This window comes from Drosophila melanogaster, chromosome 2R, assembly GCF_000001215.4.
Source record: "Drosophila melanogaster chromosome 2R".
NCBI lineage: Eukaryota > Metazoa > Arthropoda > Insecta > Diptera > Drosophilidae > Drosophila > Drosophila melanogaster.
The window spans coordinates 4,527,156-4,546,105 of NT_033778.4; the positions used below are offsets into that span (position 1 = coordinate 4,527,156).

Consider the following 18,950-nt stretch of genomic DNA (forward strand, 5'->3'; position numbering starts at 1 on the left):
GGGCAACGCCTTGTTGTAGATACTGTGGACGACTGTCCTCTTATAGTGGCAATGGCTCGCCTAGATGCCAGTAGTGACTTGATCCATCTGCTGGTTTTCGCATCTAGTCCTCTTCTTGCCAGGGATGCGTTGACAGCCTCATGGGAGGTATTGTCGAAAGCACCCTGTATGTCTAAGAAGGCACATAACGCCACTTCCTTATGAGCCTCAATAAGGCTTTTCAGGTGCTGCGTCCGTTGAAGCGGATGTTCGACAAAAAGAGTGCTTCTAATGCTGGCATCCACTAGCTTTTCCAACGTTTTAAGCAAAAACGATGTCAAGCTGATGGGTCTGAGCGACTTCGGATCAGAGAAGTCTTTTTTTCCAGCTTTCGGAATGAAGACCACTTTTGCTATACTCCAGGCAGTAGGTATTTGTCCTAAAGCTAAGCTGGTGATCAGTATTTTCCTGATCGGTGCTGCGAGCTGAATGCTATCTGGACCTGGAGATTTGTAGGGCTGGAATTTACCCTATTGGAATTATGCCTACGTACTAAAACAACAACCTCCGCGTGCTCTTCAGTCCTTGCTCGCTCACCGGGACTGCCAATTAAGGTATGACTTCGGTGAGCAGGATGTGAGGCCAGGTCGCACTCCCTCCCTTCAGTGTAGTCCATGGGGGCTCCTTCTTCCACCCTTTAGACGCCTTTTACGACGAGCCGGGAACGCTGAGGAAGAATTCTTCACCCGCCGTCACCCAGGACACCAGTTTGGGCTTAGACATCCACTCTGTTGGCCATCTCGTCTGATCGGACACGCTTCATCATATTAATGATTATTCTGTGTCCCCGCTCCCAAGCCCCGCTGTTCGCCAGTATAGCCGCGAACAAGCCACTAGGGCTGAACGGGGTACCTGACAGCGTCTTTAGCTGCTCTCTCTCCGCCGTGAACCTGGAGCAGTGCATTAGCACATGTTCTGCTGTTTCTTCAGCGTCGACGCAGAACAAGCATTGGGCTGACTCTACGTGACGGAACCGGAGTAGATAGGCCCGGAAGCAGCCATGGTCCGTGAGGAACTGGGTTAGGTGGTAGTCCAAGCATTTGTGTTGGCACTCTGTCCAAACCGTCATCTCTGGGATGAGCTGATAGGTCCACCTCCCCCGTCGCGACGTTTGCCATCTGCTTTGCCATTCACCTAATAGATACTCGTGTGCCTCTTGCCTGGAAGCGCCACTCCGCATTAGGCTGAGAGCCTTGATCTCCAGATCAATAGGCGGCAGGCCTGCCAGCGCTAGCGCCGCGTCTTCGGATATGGTCCTGAATCCTCTAATGAGCCTGAGGGCCATTGACCGTAGCACCGAACGAGCTCATTTCAGGTATGAGACCCTGCAAGTGGCATTGCTCCAGACTGGTGCAGCGTATAGCAGCGAAGCCTTTGCTACTGACACCAGCAGTTTCCTGGCCGGGTGTCTTGGGCCTCCGACGTTGGGCATAAGCCTCGCCAACGAAGAGGCTGTGACTGCTGCCTTCTTGCTGACGTAGCTCGCGTTTTCCTTGAACGATAGTCTGCGATCTATCATTACCCCCAGGTACTTTAGGGACTTAGTAGGACTGCTTCGGTCTTGTGAGCCGCTATTGCTAGCCCGGCTTTCTCGAGCCAGAGGATGGCAGCACCGATCGTAGAGTTGCATTTGTCTTCCAACCCTGCGATTGTTTTCGAGACAGCTGTGATTGCCACATCGTCAGCAAAACAGTGCAGCTCTACTCCTACGGGCCTGTTGCTGCCCAAGATCCTATCGTACATAATGTTCCATAGGATTGGTCCAAGTACCGATCCTTGGGGAACACCTGCCGAAACTCGGTATCTTTTTGGGCCATCTTCCGTATTGTACGATAGGACCTGGTCCCTAAAGTAGCTGCAAACGACTATCCTTAGGTACTCCGGGATATACGGTTCATGGCTGCGAGGATTACGGGCCATCTGGCGGTGTTGAAAGCGTTCCTTACGTCCAGAGTCACTATTGCGCAGTATTCCTTCCTGCCCCCTAACCATCTATCTCCAGAAAGAGCGGTCTTGGCGATGTTACAAACGGCCGAAAGAGCGTTCAGAGTGCTCTTTCCTTTCCGGAAGCCAGATTGATGGCTTCCCAGGCCGTTGATGCTCTCGGTGATTGCCTCTATTCTGGTATACAGGATACGTTCGAACAGTTTTCCTACTATATCCAGTAGGCATAGAGGGCGGTAGCTGTTTGCAGCATGTGCTGGTACCTTGCCTTTCGGCAACAGGACTAGCTTCTGGCTTTTCCACCTTGTTGGAAGATTCCGTCCAGAAGGCATTGCTGGAAGGTGGCCCTGAAGATGTCAGGTCTACCCAGCGCCACCATCTAGTCCAGGGGCTTTGTTGGGTTTGATGCGCTTGGCTGCCTCGACGACTTCAAGTTCTGTGACGCACGGGAAATCTGGGGCAGGGGCTGCCTCTGTTGGAAATAGCTCCCCTACAATGTTAGCCAGGACCCCCGGGTCAGATATGCTTACCGCTCTCCTCCTTAGCTTGTTGGTAACAAGCTTGGAGGCGAGGCCCCAGATATCGCTGTCTACGCCATCCTGCAGCTCCTTAAACGACCGCGCTTTGGCAGCCGCGATGCCGTGCTTGAACTCTAGGCGTTTCCTTCTGAAAGCCTCCAAGAGTTCCGCGTGGTGGGTACTGCCTAGGTACTCTCCTAGCCCTAAGGCAATCAGCCCGTAGTTGGCTTAGGGAGGCAATCCACCAGTAAACGGGTGGTTTGCGCTGTGCCTTATTTTTCCTTGGCAAGATTGCGTCGCAGATTCTTCCCAGCATATTCATGAGGCCTGCCGCCATACTCTCTGGGTCCCCATTTGGGATTTCCAGGGAATTGATCTGATAGGCCAGCATGGCCTTATCGATCTTCCTGGTGTCCCATGCTTTCCCGGCTGTTCTACTCTGCCGTCTCCTGGGCATGCCCTCCGGGGAGAGACTGAAGGAGATCAGGGCGTGGTCGCTCAGCGTCATGACCATCCAGTTCATGTTGTCTACTAGCCCTCTGCTGACAAATGTAACGTCAATAAAGGACGTACCCCTATCGTTGTTAAACGTCGGCTTCCGTCCGTCGTTCAGCAGTATAAGGTCCAGCATTCCCATGGCGTCAATCACAGCTCGGCCTCTGGTGCTGTCCTGCTGCCCCATTCCACTGCCCAGGCATTAAAGTCCTTTGGGCTTCGCCCTCTCGCATGGTCCACGAGCGCCTCCAGAAACTCCTCGAACTGATCGGGGGTGTCGCTCGGCGGAGCGTAGCAGCTGTACATGTGCACGTGTTTTAACTTCGCATAAGCGATACCCCGCATAGGTAAAGCAGCCAGTTCCTGGACGTGGAGAGAGCTGCAGCATTTGATAGCTGCTTTACCTGTCTCGTCAAGAATCATAGACGATTGCATGATGTCTACATTGCGCTCCACCGCAGTCTGGGCCTGGAGGCTCTGACCTGCTGCGCAATGATTGACATTGAGCTGTACTACGCTAATATGAGCGTGCATTAAGGTGGCTCTTGGCTTCTTTTAGGGTCGCTCTGTAGGTCGGGCACGCAAAGCTACCCGTCGGGTGGTTTCTGTCCACCTCGCTGCTGCAGATCAGGCATTTTGGTGCTGCAGCGCACCCCTTTGCCTTGTGCCCACGCTCACCGCATCTAAGACAGCAGTCTGCCCTGTCAGTGTTCTTGCAGGTTGCTGATCGATGCCCATAGCCGAGACACCTGTAGCATCTCGTGGGTCGGACGTCCTGGGTGATACGACATCTTGACCATCCAACGATTATGGTGCCCTGTTTAAGGACTGGTATCGCAACGTTCGCGTTCAGCAGCACTGAGGCTATTTGCGTGCCATCCCGCATTCTGCGAAGGCCCCTGATATCTTCAGGATTTATCTGCAGGCCCTGGAATTGGGCGACCAAGCAGCTGTGGAGCTCCTCTGCTGTCGTAGCCTCGTCCAATCCGCTGCAAGATAGAGCTATTCTTTGCGCTCCTGTGCGCACAGAGACCAAGTCATTGAGCGCTGCTTCCAGGTCGCTCTTAAACTTGGAAACGCTTTCCGAAGCTTTCCCCTCTACCTCAAGCAACAGCTCACCTTTAACCGTTCTCCGGATTTTTCGCACGTGACTGCCCAGTTCGCTAAGGCTCGGGTCCGATCTTAGCTTCCGAAGCATCTCTGCGTACGAAGCCTCTCCTGTCTTTTTTACGATGAGTGCCTCCGGTTTTTTACGCAGGCGCGTAGGCTTCACCTTGGTCCACTCTGCACCCGTGCTAGCATTCTTGGCGACAGATGCGTAGCTGCCTGGCTTGGACTCGTTAGGTATGGATGTCGCCTCTTCTTCACCGTTGCCTCCCAACGTAGGGTTGCTCGGCTTGGGCGCCTGTACTTTTGGCACTTGCACCTTGGGTCCCTGCGCATTTTGAGGAGCCTTTTTGGTAGGCTTTTGTACCTCCGTCTGGGTAGCACTGCTCTTTAAGCGGTGCTCGCTATTAGTACCTTCGTACAGCTCTATCGCCCTGTTGTTAAGGGCTGAGAGTTCGGAAGCTATTCCCTTTGTCTCTCGTGTCACGTGCCGTTGGGTCTCGAATGCGGATAGCAGGGTGCTGATCTTGCCATTCATCCTGGTAAGTATACCCCTCAGGTCCACGAATTTTCCCCTGGTTTTTACGGACGGAGGTTTATACCGCCTCGACTCGGACACCATAGCCTCTGCTTAGGCCCCAGCACGGTGAGAGGATTATATTTGGTCTGTCCGCGACCTTTGTGCCTTTTCCCCTTTCTTAAAGACTTGTGCGCTCCCAGTAACCAGAATCAAAATTAAATTAAATTAAATTTCAACGGTTTAACTTTAAATTTAATTTTGAATTTCGCGCCCTACTGTCGCAAAACAACTCTGATCACACGGTTGCCAGGATACAGGCTCTAGGGCTAGAAACCCGTTGATCCCAAATTACCTTGGAGCTCTTCACGTACAGTCCTTTTATTCCCTGGTTATACCAGGGTTCCTGTACCAGGGTTAGCCCAAGATGTTGTTTGGTGAACATCCTTGCCAGCACGGCCGAGACCGCCTTGGCGCGATGGATGTTCACCTGAGCTATCCCTGTACTCCCGACTATTAGATGATCGGCTCCATCATCGGCGTTACTGATCTGGAGATGCCCAGATCACCATCCGCTGGTACTGCTTCTTCCTCACTCAACAGGTCTAGTTCCATGCCTAGCTCCTGAGAGGATATCGGGGTCTGATCAATGCCAAGGCTAAGGAGCGAGCCACCACCCTCATTCTTCCTTTATATAAGACGCCAGTTCTCAGTTTTGTTTTTTGATCAATTCCATGATCCACTTTGTTGTTTTGTCTCCTGTCCTGGGGCAGAAAATGGTGATGTTGCGTGACGATGGCAGGTCGTCGCCCATCTTTACCTCCAGGGAGACACCGCTCCACTTACTGAGGTTGGGGACTGCTAAGTGCAGCCACTCAGCAGTGGTTGCGTTCCGGCAATCTACTATCAGGTGACCCATCCTGAAGTGGATTCCTCCAAACTTAATTGGAGAATCCCAACCAGAGAGGACTGTCTCTTCCAGTAGTACGTCCTCGAGCTCTGAGAGGTTCTCACTGCTGAGGACGGCTTTGGGGTAATCCTCTGGTACGACCGCAACTTTAATGGCCCCAGTTACGGCCGCATATGATGGCTTGAGTACTTCAGTTGCCTTTGCAGCCCTTGAGGTACTGGGGCCATCGAAGGGAGCAGTCAGTGGCCTGCTCTTCTCCACCTTCTGCCTCTTAGGTTTTCCGTCGGAGGTGTCAGGGTGGAGTTTGCCCGCTTCGGTGTCTTGGCCAGAGACAAAGCTTCTGCGGGTGACTTGCCCTGCTGAAGGTAACGAAGATACCACTTGTTCTGGCCCCGCTCAGCCCCTTAAGGTTAGGGTCAGGCCCCAGGCTGACCAAGTTGCGGTAATGGGGCTTTAGCCCGTACCGCTTGCCCGGCTTGGACCACATTCGAGTGATTGCCCGATTCTTCCCTCCCGCAACTGGGCGTGCTTGTGCCGTTGGCACACTCCGATTAGGAGCATTTTTTGGTGTTAACATCGAAGTAGGCCGCTCTCCGTCAAGGAGACGGTACTCAAATTGTCTTGCGACATTTCCCAAGGCCTGCGGTATTTTAATATTTTTAGGTCTATTGTTCACAGTTCCCACGAGTTGCAGAGAAATAAACGGTCCACTCGGGCAGAGATCCGTAGTACCCGGGTAAGGCTAACCAGACCGGGCGGACGCCACTTGCCCGGACTCTCCGTTAGCGACTGGGTTAATTGTTTCCCGGGCCCCCAGCCTGGCAGACTCTCGGCATGGGTCGAATGACACCTTAGTCCGTCCCGGAGACTTGAAAATTTTTGAGAGTTACCAGCTGCAGCCCAACTACGATTAGCCAGCACTCTTAGCAGAGACATGACCTAATTAAGAGCCTGTTTCCAGCTGCCCTCTCGTGGAGAGTGTAGTTGCACTTCCAGTAATGTGTCACAATTACGGCGCTTACCACCGTTGGTGGCGCGTTTGCCCCCTTGTGATACCTACAGCCGTGGCGGACTTTTCATAAATATATGAAAAAATATCAAACATTTTTCGAAAGTGGCAGTTTTTGCCGGTAAGAGTGGGCGTGGAAACATGGGTCAGCTAACTTGCACTGCTTCTATTTTTTTAGAATCTGTAAGCCTACATTTCAACCTTCTAGCTTTTATAATTACTGAGAGCGAGATGTTCATTCTTGATCCTGATCAAGAATATATAAACTTGATATATTCGGAAACGCTTCTTTTTCCATGTTACATATTTTTCAACAAATCTAGTAGACCCTGTTACTCAACAAGTAACGGCTATAGAAATATAATAAAAATGAGACAGCGGAGCATGACCCTGCTACAGTATTATGGTGAGAACGAGAAAAAACTCACCTGACTCACAAACAAATGTCACACAAGCCGTCAACGGCACAAGTATTCCGAGATGACACTTTGCTTATATTCATTTCTGGGCTTTAACGCACCATGTCTGAAGTGCTTTTCGCCGAATGACAAGCTGTCAACTCTGGCCTTAGAACAAGAAGTGGAATCTAACCACGAGAGGTACATTTTTGCTGTCAGTTTTGCAATAAGTCAAGAAGACAAAGACTGCAAGCCTAGTGCAAGAGCGCAGGATCGTCAACTTGTAAGGTACGACCACAAGAACTACCCACAACCGAGTAATGCAAAAAACACTTACTTTAACAGACAGCATAAGGCACATGCTCAACACAAAAACATCGACACACCAAAGCCTATGGAGCTTGACCTTCATTATCTAAGGTACTGCTGTTTACCCAGGCACCGGCATACCGAAACCGAAGGGACTTCTGAGCGCACAGGCGTTGTGAAGAAAAAAAATATATTTTGTTAGGCAGAATGCGAAAGAAAAGATAGTAGCATATGCCGCCGCCTCCAAAGCGTACTCAAAAATAAACGACGACACCATTTGTAAATATGATACATTTTTTTAGGGATAGAATTCGTGCTACCCGTCATTTGACGAAGAGTAGAGGGGGTACAAATAAATTTCCTTTTAGACACCTGTGCAAGGAACTAAAGGGTATCCGCCCGGTGGACTCACCTTTCAAAATTCTCTGAATTCATTGAGCTAACCCAGTTACAAAAAATGTTTCCTCTTGATCTTTAATTTTACCAGGCCTTACACAATTTAATGAAATAGTCGGGGCCTATCTGTTAACACACGGCGGAGTATCACTTTGCCTTGCTTGGGGTAAGAAGTTTAGAAGATTTCATTCCATAAATGCGCTAACGTCAACTTTACTAACGTGGTAAAAGTTGAAAATGGTGCCAAGCCACCATTGGCAAAGAAGGCCTTTCTGGGAATTAAAAAAGACCGAATAAAAGCCTTGTTTAGCCTGGTACTTACAACAACCCAATATGGGTGAATGACAAAAAAGGAACTGACGACGCCGGGAAATGTACGGCGATTGGATCCCGGAAAAGTACCCGATGGCAGATGTTTCCATGATTTTAGGCAACTTGACCTCATGTTTGGTGTTCACCAAATCGTTTGAGAGGAGCAGTGATAAGCCCTTCTTCTCCGTGAACGGAGGGAAGTATGATTTCAAGAGGCTTCCCTTTCCCGGCATCTTTCAGAGAGCATTGATTACATTCTCAGAGAGCAAATCGGCTATGTTAACGTCGATGACGTAATAATCTTCTCAGAATATGAGAATTCACATAACAAGCTCGTGGATTGCGTTCTACAAACCGTAAGCCCTTCCATAAGCCCCTTCCAGAAGCAAATAATTCTGGAAAAGCCCGCCTTCCGTTAAATCGCTATTTCGTTATCTTTAAAAATAAGAAACGACACGCAATTAACATCACCGGCAAAGGATCATTACTCAACGACCCTACTGTCATGTGATAGTTCCCAAGAGCGAGATAGTAATGGTACAAGACAACTTAGTCCGGAGATTCCCGGCTACAAAATTCTGGAAAAACGCATTACAGTTATTTTTGGAGTCGAGGGAAAAAGGGGTCTCATATTAGCAAAACACACTAGGGTCCACCGATCGGACATCGAAAATGTGAAGCAAGTTCTCACAGAAAAGTGGGCGTGGCAAAGAGTTTTTTGGCAAATCGATACAAGCCCAATAAATTATGAAACAATTTCCAAATTTTTTAAAAAAGCGTGGGCGTGGAAGTTTTGTTCGGTTTGTGGGCGTTGGAGTGGGCGTGGCTACATGGGTCAACAAACTTGCGCTGCGTCTATGTCTATGTATGCATAATCTCAACCTCTACTTTTCATATTTCCTGAGATACCGACGTTCTTACTGACGGACGGATGGACAGGGCCAAATCGACTTGGGTATTGATCGGGATAAGGAATATATATACTTTATATGGTCGGACACGCTTCCTTCTGGATGTTACATTCGTTCCAACGAATCTAGTATACCCTCTTCCACTACGGAGCTTTACATGTTTTTTTATCGATAACTTAAGATTTATATCATTTATTGGTCTGTGTCTTTCCTGTAAGTCTTTCGAAGAGTGAAGATTTTTGAATGATCGCTTTCTGGGTAGACTGAACTTTTGAGTCCGGATAACATTCTACCTCCAAGAAACGTTGCAAAAGAACATCGAGCAATACATTGTCCTCAGGGTCTGGGATGAAACTCAAGGAGGTATTAAGGAAGTGTTACTTGACCGTACACAACCTCCAGACACAACCCATCCCAAACGAGTTTTCTGCATCAGCGGCAACACTGACATTAAACGTATTTGTCCAATGCACAGGAGATCATAGAAAAGATAACAGATCCACGCGCTGAGCTTTGTTACAGTGCTGGCTGTATGACTGGCTGATATCAATGTTGAGGCTTGGATGGCGAGCAGTAATATTTGGAGCAGTTGTTGCAGTTATGTTTGTAGAGTAGTCCGAATACAGGATAATGTCGACCAAAAATCCATCAGTAACGAAATTGAAATCGACTATTGATGGTGTTTTCAGATGGTGTTTTCAAAATGCAGCAAAGTGTGGTGCTTAGACCCATGATGCTTGATTCCCTCATTCAAGGCAATTCATACGCAAAGCAAGCCTTTTTACCTTATTAAGACCATCCGATGGCGTTAACTCCCGGAACAGGGAACAATGGTAAATAGCATGACAAAGCAAGCAGTCAATAGTAGTTTGGCAATAGCTATATATGAAGACCTATTATCGTCTCTATTTTTTCCAAGTGGACGCCTGACGTGTAGGTTGGCACGGCTTGTTCTGCAGCGCTGCTTCAGAAAATTTGCCATCGAATCCATTGACGGAATCGAATTAATGAATGCCTCTTTACGTTCTTCCCATTTGGCTTGACTAGTAGAATCCAGTTTTTGCAGAAGGATTTTGCTATCTGATCAGGCGAGCCCAAGCCTTTGAGAGCGCGAATATCGCAATAGATTTATCTGATAGGTCCCGAAGTTTAGAAACTGATCCATTGATCCATTCCTTCAAGCCGAAAATTTCCGTAATGTGTGCCAAATGGAGATAATCAAATCGTTTTTGCAATAAATCTAACGCAGTGGCAAAGTTGCCTTTCATGATTTCCAAGGATCAGATGGTATCCAACGCAGAATCTTTTAAACAAGACTTTAGGTACTGGAACTTCTCTCACCAACATGGTAAGGATGGCTGTCTATAATACTGATAAACATCGAGTAAAAGTCTGTCCAGTTTGCGGCAAGAGCGGCAATGCAGGCGACGTATGTCGCGGCTTATGCTGTGGATAACTGCAATTGTTCGGACAGACACCTTCGCAAACGAGGAAAACGGATCAAAATATGCATTACGATCGGCTATTACTTGAATTGCACGATTAATTCGTCGAAGTTGTCTCTTAACTCTCTGCCAATTTCGCCAAGCTCCAGTTCCTCTAGCTCGGTGTGAAGCGTCTTAAAAACTTCTCAAACCGATTTGTATCAGCGGCAGTATATATATATGTTGAGTTTATTACAGTTTGTTTGAAAAGAGTTTAATAATAATAATAATATTGAATATTATTGTTTCATATTAAAGAATAAATCGCTCTCCTCGGCTTTCTGCCTTCACCGTCCCGTTTCGAACTGCCACCGTTTGTCTCTGCCTCTCAATCTAGGGCTGCCTTCCTCTCTCCAGCCAGGGCTGGCAACTCTTTTAATATCTTGCATCTTACATTCGGCCCTCCTGACTCTCTGCATCCGACTCAGATGATAGTTGGTCCTCATTATCCGCGACAAACCACAAACCATAACTTCATATTATCGCAGCTTGTTGATGTAGTATTTGGCCCTTCTATGCTCACTGCTTTTCGGACGATATGACGTCCTTTCGCTTATCTTGTACGATATCATATGGGCCCAGAAAACCGCTTGCCAGCTTACGGCCAGCCACAAATTGGTCACTTATCAACAGTGAAGACCATGCACATTATCCAACGGCAGTTTTGGATCCCGCATCAAGGTATTAAAGCTAATAGCGAATTGTATAAAATGTATTATGTTCAGCATTAAGCAAGGAAAGCAGGAAAGGTTATGCGTTATTTCTCGTTCCATCCTCTTTGGCACCACTACCAAGTCATTGCCGTTCTTCATCTTGTATAGAAGATCGCCATTTACTGCCGCTTTCTTAGAATTTTCCAGACAGCTTTTATGTAATCAATTAAAACAATGATATCTATTCCGTTTTTCGATCGCACGTTTAGGATGTTTTTCTGGCTTTCTATCATCAATATTCAGTCGCGCATAAATTTCAAACTCTTCTCTCACTATTGGTGAGCTGTAGACGGCTTCTAGACGGCTCGATACATCCTTTTTGTAATAGATCGTCGACTTTGGCGTCTTAAGGTTCTTCGGGTGCACTGACACTTTTGATGTCCGACCTTAGGAATTCGTCAACATCTTTTGCCGAGAAATTCGCAGCCCTTTTCACGATTGCTACTGACAGTTACTCGCGTGGCCTTCTTTGCCCCGCTGAGCCTACAGGTATCGTCGGTCGGCTCAGTCGGTCGCATTCCATCCATATTCCCACTCTCGTTTGGAAATCCCAACCCATTACTAGAGCGTCGATTATATTGTGTAGAATCAGCAATTGCATCCGAACAGTCCTCTCCCCGAGCCCTAGCTAATAAAACTAGCCGGTGTCTAGCTCCGGTGTCCTTTAGGGCTCTGTGCCCTTAATCTCCACCCCGTCTATGAGCACAGCGGACAGTTACCTTTCTCCCGCCTTCAGATTGCCTATTAATTTTGAGGGGCTGCACCTTGGGAACCCTGGTTGCCCCTCTGAGGTCGCGTGGAGTTTCCCGTTCATAGTTCTTGGACCGATTCTCCCGCAGATTCAGCGAATATTGATCGGCCGGTTCCGGCATTCATGAGACCAGTGGCCCTGGCCACCGCACCGCGTTTTGTTCTGCCCTTGGGAAATCTCGTTGGTGGCGGGCCCTGTGACTCCGTTCCGCTCTGTTCCAATCCGCTTTGTCCAGCGGGTGGCGAGACCTCATCCATCTTTTGCGTAAACGCCTCTTCTCAGCTATGAGGAGCAGAATCTCTCTGGTGATCGGGATTTTAGCTGCTGTGGGCCTCTGCACCGGGCTAGGAGCTGCCAGTAGCGCCACACAAAACATTCCACTTCGGGCAGCTTCGTGGACACGCCATCGGCGATTCACACTAAGAGGCGCAGTGGCATCACTATGGCGTTTGACGCGCTTGGAGAGCAGTGAGCAGATTGATGATCTGCACCTGCTGCTGTGCCTGTTGTTGCTGTTGTTTCATCATCATTATCATTACTTCCATCAGCTTCTCTTGAATAGAGCGCAAAGATTTAATATTTTCATTTAGCGTCTACAGGATGGCTTCAATGCTTCTGCTAGCATCCATCGAGCGCTGAAGTGTACCCCTAGACGACCTTAACCGGCTGCGGCTTCTTTGATGACTGAGGCATCTATTATTGGGCTGTTGCTGTTGCTTCCGTTGTTGGTGCGTCAAACTCAGTGGTTGCTTATGGTGAACGGACCCTTTGGCCACATCTGCATACGATATACCTCCTCTAAAAGAGAGGGGATCTCCTTACCTCCAGCTAAGCCCCGTGTAGTTGGTCGCTCGCTTACCGCGGTTCTTCCAACCACTCATCATCTGGGTCTGGATCGCGGCATGAACGCTTGTAGTTTGCTGCAACCTTTTTAGTTTGCTGGATGCTGTCCACCACAGTTGTAGCAAGTGCACAGCTCGATGCGTGGCCTAGTACAGTCCTTGGCTGGGTGTTCGCCGGAACATTTCACACAAATGTGGGCCTTACTGCAGTATTTGGCTGTGTGGCCAAACTGCTGACAGCGTCACGCTTGCGGAGAGGCTCGATAACTACTCTCATATGGCATAGTGCCTTTACTGCCAGGATCTCCTTATTGTTTGCCGCAGCAGCAATGTTCAGGAAGAACATGTTGACTGGCCCCGCTTTTGAGGTACCTGGTTCGTTTCGCCTTAGCGGTGTATGTATGTCGAGCACTTTGTGCCCGATCTTTTCCAGCTCTCCCTTGATTTCGTAATGTAGCGTACTGTGGCGCAGGCCTTTCACGCATACCCTGTAAGGCCTGCCTGCACTATGATGCGAAATGTATTAGCGTCAGCCGCGTAAAGCCTTAGGACACCGCCCATTGACGCCCTAGTATAAAATGTTAATTTTTAATATGAATAAAAGAGCTTCTGCGCTGTTCGAGGTTTTTTATTTGAATAATCAAAGTGTGCTGATGTTGGGTTCAGCTAACTTGCACATTGCAGTACATTGCTTATATCTATGTATTCTTACTTACATTTATACATATACATATGTATGCAGAAGGCATTGACCACTTGAGCTGCAAAGTGCATGCTCAGCATTCCCACGCTCCGCGACCGGCCTATGTATAAGCGTTAGATCGTATTACTGGGGCGCTGGAGTGCTTACTAAGTTCTTGGTGGTCTTTTTGGGTATTTGTATATTTATATATTTATATATATATTATATGACAAAGTTTCACAATGTATTGACGCTAAGTTGTACCCAATCATTTATTGTATATTTATTGTATATGCTACACTAGCCCTAACCTTTTCTATGTCCACTATATTTTCGATGCTCTGCATCATCAGGCATACGTCGTCTACTCCCTCCATTACTATATGAGGTACCAGAGGAGGCTGCATCCCGCTTAGCGGCAGCAATAGCAGCTTGGTGACTGGTACTGGGATGGTCATACAGATCGCCAATATCATTGCCTACATGTTTGTCGTTCAAACGAAACAGGCAGAAACGGCCTTTGTATTAAAAAAAGCATAAGCAGTGAAAACATACATGAGATAAAAAAGAAAATTGAGACAAATCATCCTATTAAAATAAGTGCTGATAATGCTTTAGCTCTCTTAATTGAAAATGGATTTACAAAGCAGCAATATAATAAAAACGCTTAATAAGCAGCAAGGATGCGATATTTTCCCTCCTTATTCAAAAGTAGCAGAACCAAAATTGAAATGCATAATCGAAGTAAGTTTGGAAAAAAGAAACTCCTCCCAAAAGAAGTAATCGATATTCTTCAAAATCCGGATGTAAACTTTATAAATTAAGTTATCATTCTAATAATAAAGAAAAAGAAGTGGAAGTGGAAGACGAATTTAATTGCCTTTATAATAAGAGGAGGCAGTTGAAGAATGACAATCAACTTAATTAAATATAAAACAATTTATTGACTTTTATCTCATAATAATGGTTTTTGCACCTTGTGTCCTCACTTCGCTCCCACGCCACTCCCCCAGGGAAGACACATCCGGATCCATCGGTTGAACAACAGTCAAATTAACACCCACACCTCCTTCGCCATCCATCCATCTCCCTTTAAAACCGCTTTCATTTGTATATAAATACATTTTTCACTTTATTTTCAAGGATTGTTTTTGTGGGCGGAGAAGAAGGCGTTGTCAGATCAAAAAATAAACAAAATCCAAAATTCTATTTAAATCCTAATTATAAATATAAAAAAAATTAAGTCGCTATCATTAAAATTGTAATGAATACCAAAATTTCCGGCTTTTTACCCATAGTGCACTGCTGGGATCTCTGCCTGGGACTCCAGGGCCCTCCTCAGCTCCCCTTTAGTAGTAAGATCGCCTAGGTCGCGAATAAAATTTCTTTTGATTGTGTTACTGCGCGAAGGCTGGCGCGGTTTCCGAGCAACGCTCCCATGTCCACCTTGAGCTTCTGCGTTAAGTGTTGAGCTGAGGCACGTAGCTCGAGGAGCAGTTCGCGACGTTTTCTCCGATGGCCTTGAGCCTGGCGTACAGCACTTCGCCGTACGGTAAGCCAGCTGATGGGGTGATAACCAGTGCATCAGGCCTCTCCCTCGGCGGTCTCTTCCTGCGCGGTTCGGGCGGTCGCTGCTGCAGTCTGGCTTACTTCCCACTGCAGTGACGTGGGGTTGAGCCCTAAGTAGGCGCTGGGGTCCCGCTGCCTTCTGGTGGTCGGCTCGCTGAACTTTCGCAGCTGACAGCGTAGTGCGATCCTTTGGTTTGGGACCACCCTTGCTCTTACTCTGTTCTTCGTAGCTGAAGAGGCGCTTCTGGGTGGTCTGTTGGCTAGCATCGGTTCTTGCGGTGCGTTCGACATGCGAATTCTCCGCCTCCGGCAGCCTTGTGCGCAGCTTTAGTTAGAGCTCCTTTTATCTATCAAATTATCAAGTTGTGGTTGACCTTCGTCAGAATTTCGTCCAGGATTGCTCCCATCTCCTCGATTTCTAGCTGGGGGGTCTTTACCCGCTTTGCTGGTTGGGCTCTAATAGGGGGGATATCGCTTCTAATTGCCCCTATTGGGGGTGCATCCTTTTCCCGAAACCCGAGCTTTCATCGTCCGTTGTCCACCTGGAGTAATAATGTTATTCTCAGACATTCCAGTTAGCTGTTGCATTTTATACCTCCTGCCAGGTTTGCGGCTTCATACCTTTCCCCAGGTTTTGGATATTCTGCCGGCCGATGCGGCACAGACCATTCCGCCGGCCAACTTGGTTCAGACGCTACATGGGTTTTTTTTTGATGCTGCCCGGGTGTTAAGAGAACAGGCGCAGGCCACGTAGCCGCCTACTTTGGATCAGACGCGCCGTGGACGTAGGGGTGGGTGAGCTGATGAAAGTTGCGACGGTGGGAGATAACCGCTCCAGCTCTGTCGCCAGAGCCCCAGATTTAAAGTGCGCCGCCAAAGCGGGGAGGGTTAGCTAGTGGTCTGCTCCTTGACTTTTTACACTCTTGTTCTCTTCTCCTGCTCGATTATGGATTTGTCTACGGGTTTCCATGTGGTGTTGCCAAGAATACCCGTCAGCCGCCCAAATACGTTTGCTACGACCGCTGAACGGATCGTGGCTGTTGCTATGTAATAATATATATCCGTTTACAAGAGCGGCCCAGTTTGGGTGGCGCGAATATTCAATTAACTGAGCGTGATGAGTTGGCGTGAATACGTTACTATATATATATATGTGTGTGTGTTGTTATAGATATGTAGTCAAGAGCTATACTATGGTACATATGCTATTATATATATAGTAGCATATGTGCCATAGTATAAGACCACATATACTTACGCACACACACACATACATAACCACATAGGAACAGCCATACACAAAATCATAGAATGCCTTAGGATATAAGTCATCAAATCATGTATCCAATAAGAACCCAAATTCTGGTGACAATAACAAATCCAGCCTACCCTAATGTAAACATTAACATCCGCTGCCGAATCAGTTATTCCCACCAAAGGGTCAAAACCGCTTACGCAGCTTAAGTTCTCGGCTGATCAGTACCCATGAGTGATCCACTCAAGAAGGCACCCAATCCAACAGACATAAACATCCGCAGCCGCATTCGCGACTCCCACCAGAGGGTCAAAACTGCTAACACAGCTTTAAGGGTCAAAACTTTCCACGTAGCTCAAACTCGGCTGATCTATATCCATGCGCAATCCACTCAAGAGAGCGCCTAATTAACGTAAACATAAATGAGAGCCTATGTACGCTCAATATGAAGAAGTAAATAAGCTCAGCCAAGGGTTTGCTAAGCGTTCGCTTTGCAAATTAGATTTAGATTTTATTCATACTTCAATTGTGTAAGACGTGAATTTGTCTCCGACATTCGCTTAAGTTTTTGATCAATAAAAATACTTTTTTTTATAAACCAACAAACCGCGAAGTTGTAATTATATTTATATATAGTCGATCTGGCCCTGTCCGTCTGTCTATCCGTATGAACGACTTCAAATTTTCCTTATTCATACAAAAAACAATTAACAACATTATATAAATTCAGCCAACACCAAACTATAGGAAATTTACCCACTATTTTTGGACAAAAACCATTTTCAGGAAGACGTTCGATTATTATAACATTAAGTGTATGCATTTAAAAGTAACCAATGTTTATTTCTGCCACAGTGGAGGTCGGATTTCCACTCTTAGTTTTACCCTCAATAATGGAAGTCGTGCTTTTAGGCATGAACACGCCACAGAGTGTCCGCCACTCTGCAATATGGTTGCGAGTCTCTGTATCTAGACCCCATTCTTCTAGCCCATACCAGGAACGATTCAGTTATATCTCCTCTCTATACATAAGCCCCGTCCGCGAAGATAACTCAATGTCGAGAGGAATTAGCCACACCCAACCAACCGAAGTGTTCACCCGACGCTGGAGGAGCACTGGCAGTTATCAAAGAGACTGATAAACCGGAAGGCCTAAAACCATAAATTCGAGGGATTTCAGAGGGACAGGAGTGTCGCATGTTACCGAGCATTCAATCACAATGCGGGATGATAAGCCAATTAAACAGAGGTATTTTCCCAAGAATCCAGCGATGCAGCGGATTATTGATGACCATATCCACAAGCTGTTACGCAACAATCGCATAGATGCTTCGCGTAGCACCCACAATGCGCCAATCGTTTTCGTGGGCAAGAAACCTGGAGATATGAGACTATGATTTTCGGCAACTAAATGATTTTTCTATTACAGAGCGTATCCACTGCCACGGGTAACACACAATTTGAAGCGGCTAAGACACGCGAAGTACATCACTACACAGGATTTTAAAAACGAATATTGGTAGATCCCTATGGCCAAGACCAGTCTCGAGTGCACTGCGTTTACAGTGCCCGGGAGAGGACTGTACCATTAGAAAGTTATGTTGATTGCCCTTCAGTCGGCCATTTTCCCACATGCAGCCCAACGCATTTGCATACGCACTCTAGAGGCAAGCCTCGATGCAGCGTCACCTTAGAGTACGGTCAAAACGACTGTATTAAAAGTTTATGTAAGAGCTCACCCTAATATGCAACGGTGCCTGAAATTAATGGTTGAAAGGAAAAAATAAAATAATTCGCTGAAAAAAATATGAATAAGAAATGGGTTAAATAAAATATAATAAATGAGTTAAAACTGAGAGAGGAAATGTCGAAAACATACACTGAAAATTAACAAGCAAGAGATTTTGACTGCTAGTTGCAGATTTCCGCCATAAATTAACATAAATAGGACTAAGTAGAGATGGAACAAAATATGAATTGCAAAACAGACTGTTTGCTCACTATGGCTTGAGTTAGGATAATGAAGAAATCAAACTAAATGATGATCAGGAGTTAGATGAGTCATTTGCATACGTAACACATAATAATGTGCAGTCAGGTCGAAGTGGTGAGCATAAGCGGAATCCATTCGAAAGTGGGCAAGATCGACAGGTTGAAATTCTTAATTCGGGATGGTCATGGTTTACATTGAAGGATGTTGAAGGAAGTGTGTGACAGTTTTCTGGAACTAGTTTACCAGAAATTAATCAGTGGATCGAAGAACATAAGGAATGTGCACTTACGGTGGAATGGAGTCGGTTGCAGGTATTCGTATAAGGGAAACAATTGCTCAGTGAAGCGGCAAAGCTTAACATCAGCGTGATGTTATTGATTGTAAAGCCTTATTGCAAACCTTAAACCTTAAGCATTCCTTGAGGACTTTGGTGTGGGGGTATCATCATTATATGTTCATCATAGAGTCGGAAGACGACAACAGAAGAAGACCGAATCCTTACACGCGAATTTGTATCCGTTAATGGAATTGGCCAAGCCAAGCAATACCTTGTTGAAGGTATTCCAGACTCCAAGACTATGAGGCAGTTAAAAATTCAGATGGAAGTAATGAAACGAGATCATCGGTAAAGCAAATCTAGTATGATTCTTACTTCATCAAAGGGAGAGGGTAAGAACATGTTTTAACTGTGGGGACGAGTCACACATAAAAAGAGATTGTCCAAAATGAGACAACAAATGTTTCACATGCAACCAACCAGGACATAGCGCGGCTCAATAAAAGGTCGGAATGATAG

At 46.8% G+C, this 18,950-nt stretch overlaps 19 annotated features.

Moving 5' to 3' along the window:
* Positions 1–6,601: part of a mobile genetic element that runs on past the window's edge.
* Positions 1–6,780: part of a mobile genetic element that runs on past the window's edge.
* Positions 508–4,927: a mobile genetic element.
* Positions 6,781–6,911: 131 nt separating the features above from the next.
* Positions 6,912–7,729: a mobile genetic element.
* Positions 7,730–7,867: a mobile genetic element.
* A 92-nt stretch (positions 7,868–7,959) lies between these two features.
* Positions 7,960–8,303: a mobile genetic element.
* Positions 8,304–8,322: 19 nt separating this feature from the next.
* Positions 8,323–8,639: a mobile genetic element.
* A 14-nt stretch (positions 8,640–8,653) lies between these two features.
* Positions 8,654–8,996: a mobile genetic element.
* Positions 8,997–9,129: 133 nt separating this feature from the next.
* Positions 9,130–10,271: a mobile genetic element.
* A 464-nt stretch (positions 10,272–10,735) lies between these two features.
* Positions 10,736–10,968: a mobile genetic element.
* Positions 10,969–11,095: a mobile genetic element.
* Positions 11,096–11,442: 347 nt separating this feature from the next.
* Positions 11,443–11,963: a mobile genetic element.
* A 59-nt stretch (positions 11,964–12,022) lies between these two features.
* Positions 12,023–13,829: a mobile genetic element.
* Positions 13,258–13,638: a mobile genetic element.
* A 4-nt stretch (positions 13,830–13,833) lies between the features above and the next one.
* Positions 13,834–14,637: a mobile genetic element.
* Positions 14,638–14,639: 2 nt separating this feature from the next.
* Positions 14,640–15,941: a mobile genetic element.
* Positions 15,942–15,965: 24 nt separating this feature from the next.
* Positions 15,966–16,047: a mobile genetic element.
* Positions 16,048–16,116: a mobile genetic element.
* Positions 16,117–16,124: 8 nt separating this feature from the next.
* Positions 16,125–16,783: a mobile genetic element.
* The last annotated feature ends 2,167 nt before the right edge of the window (positions 16,784–18,950 follow it).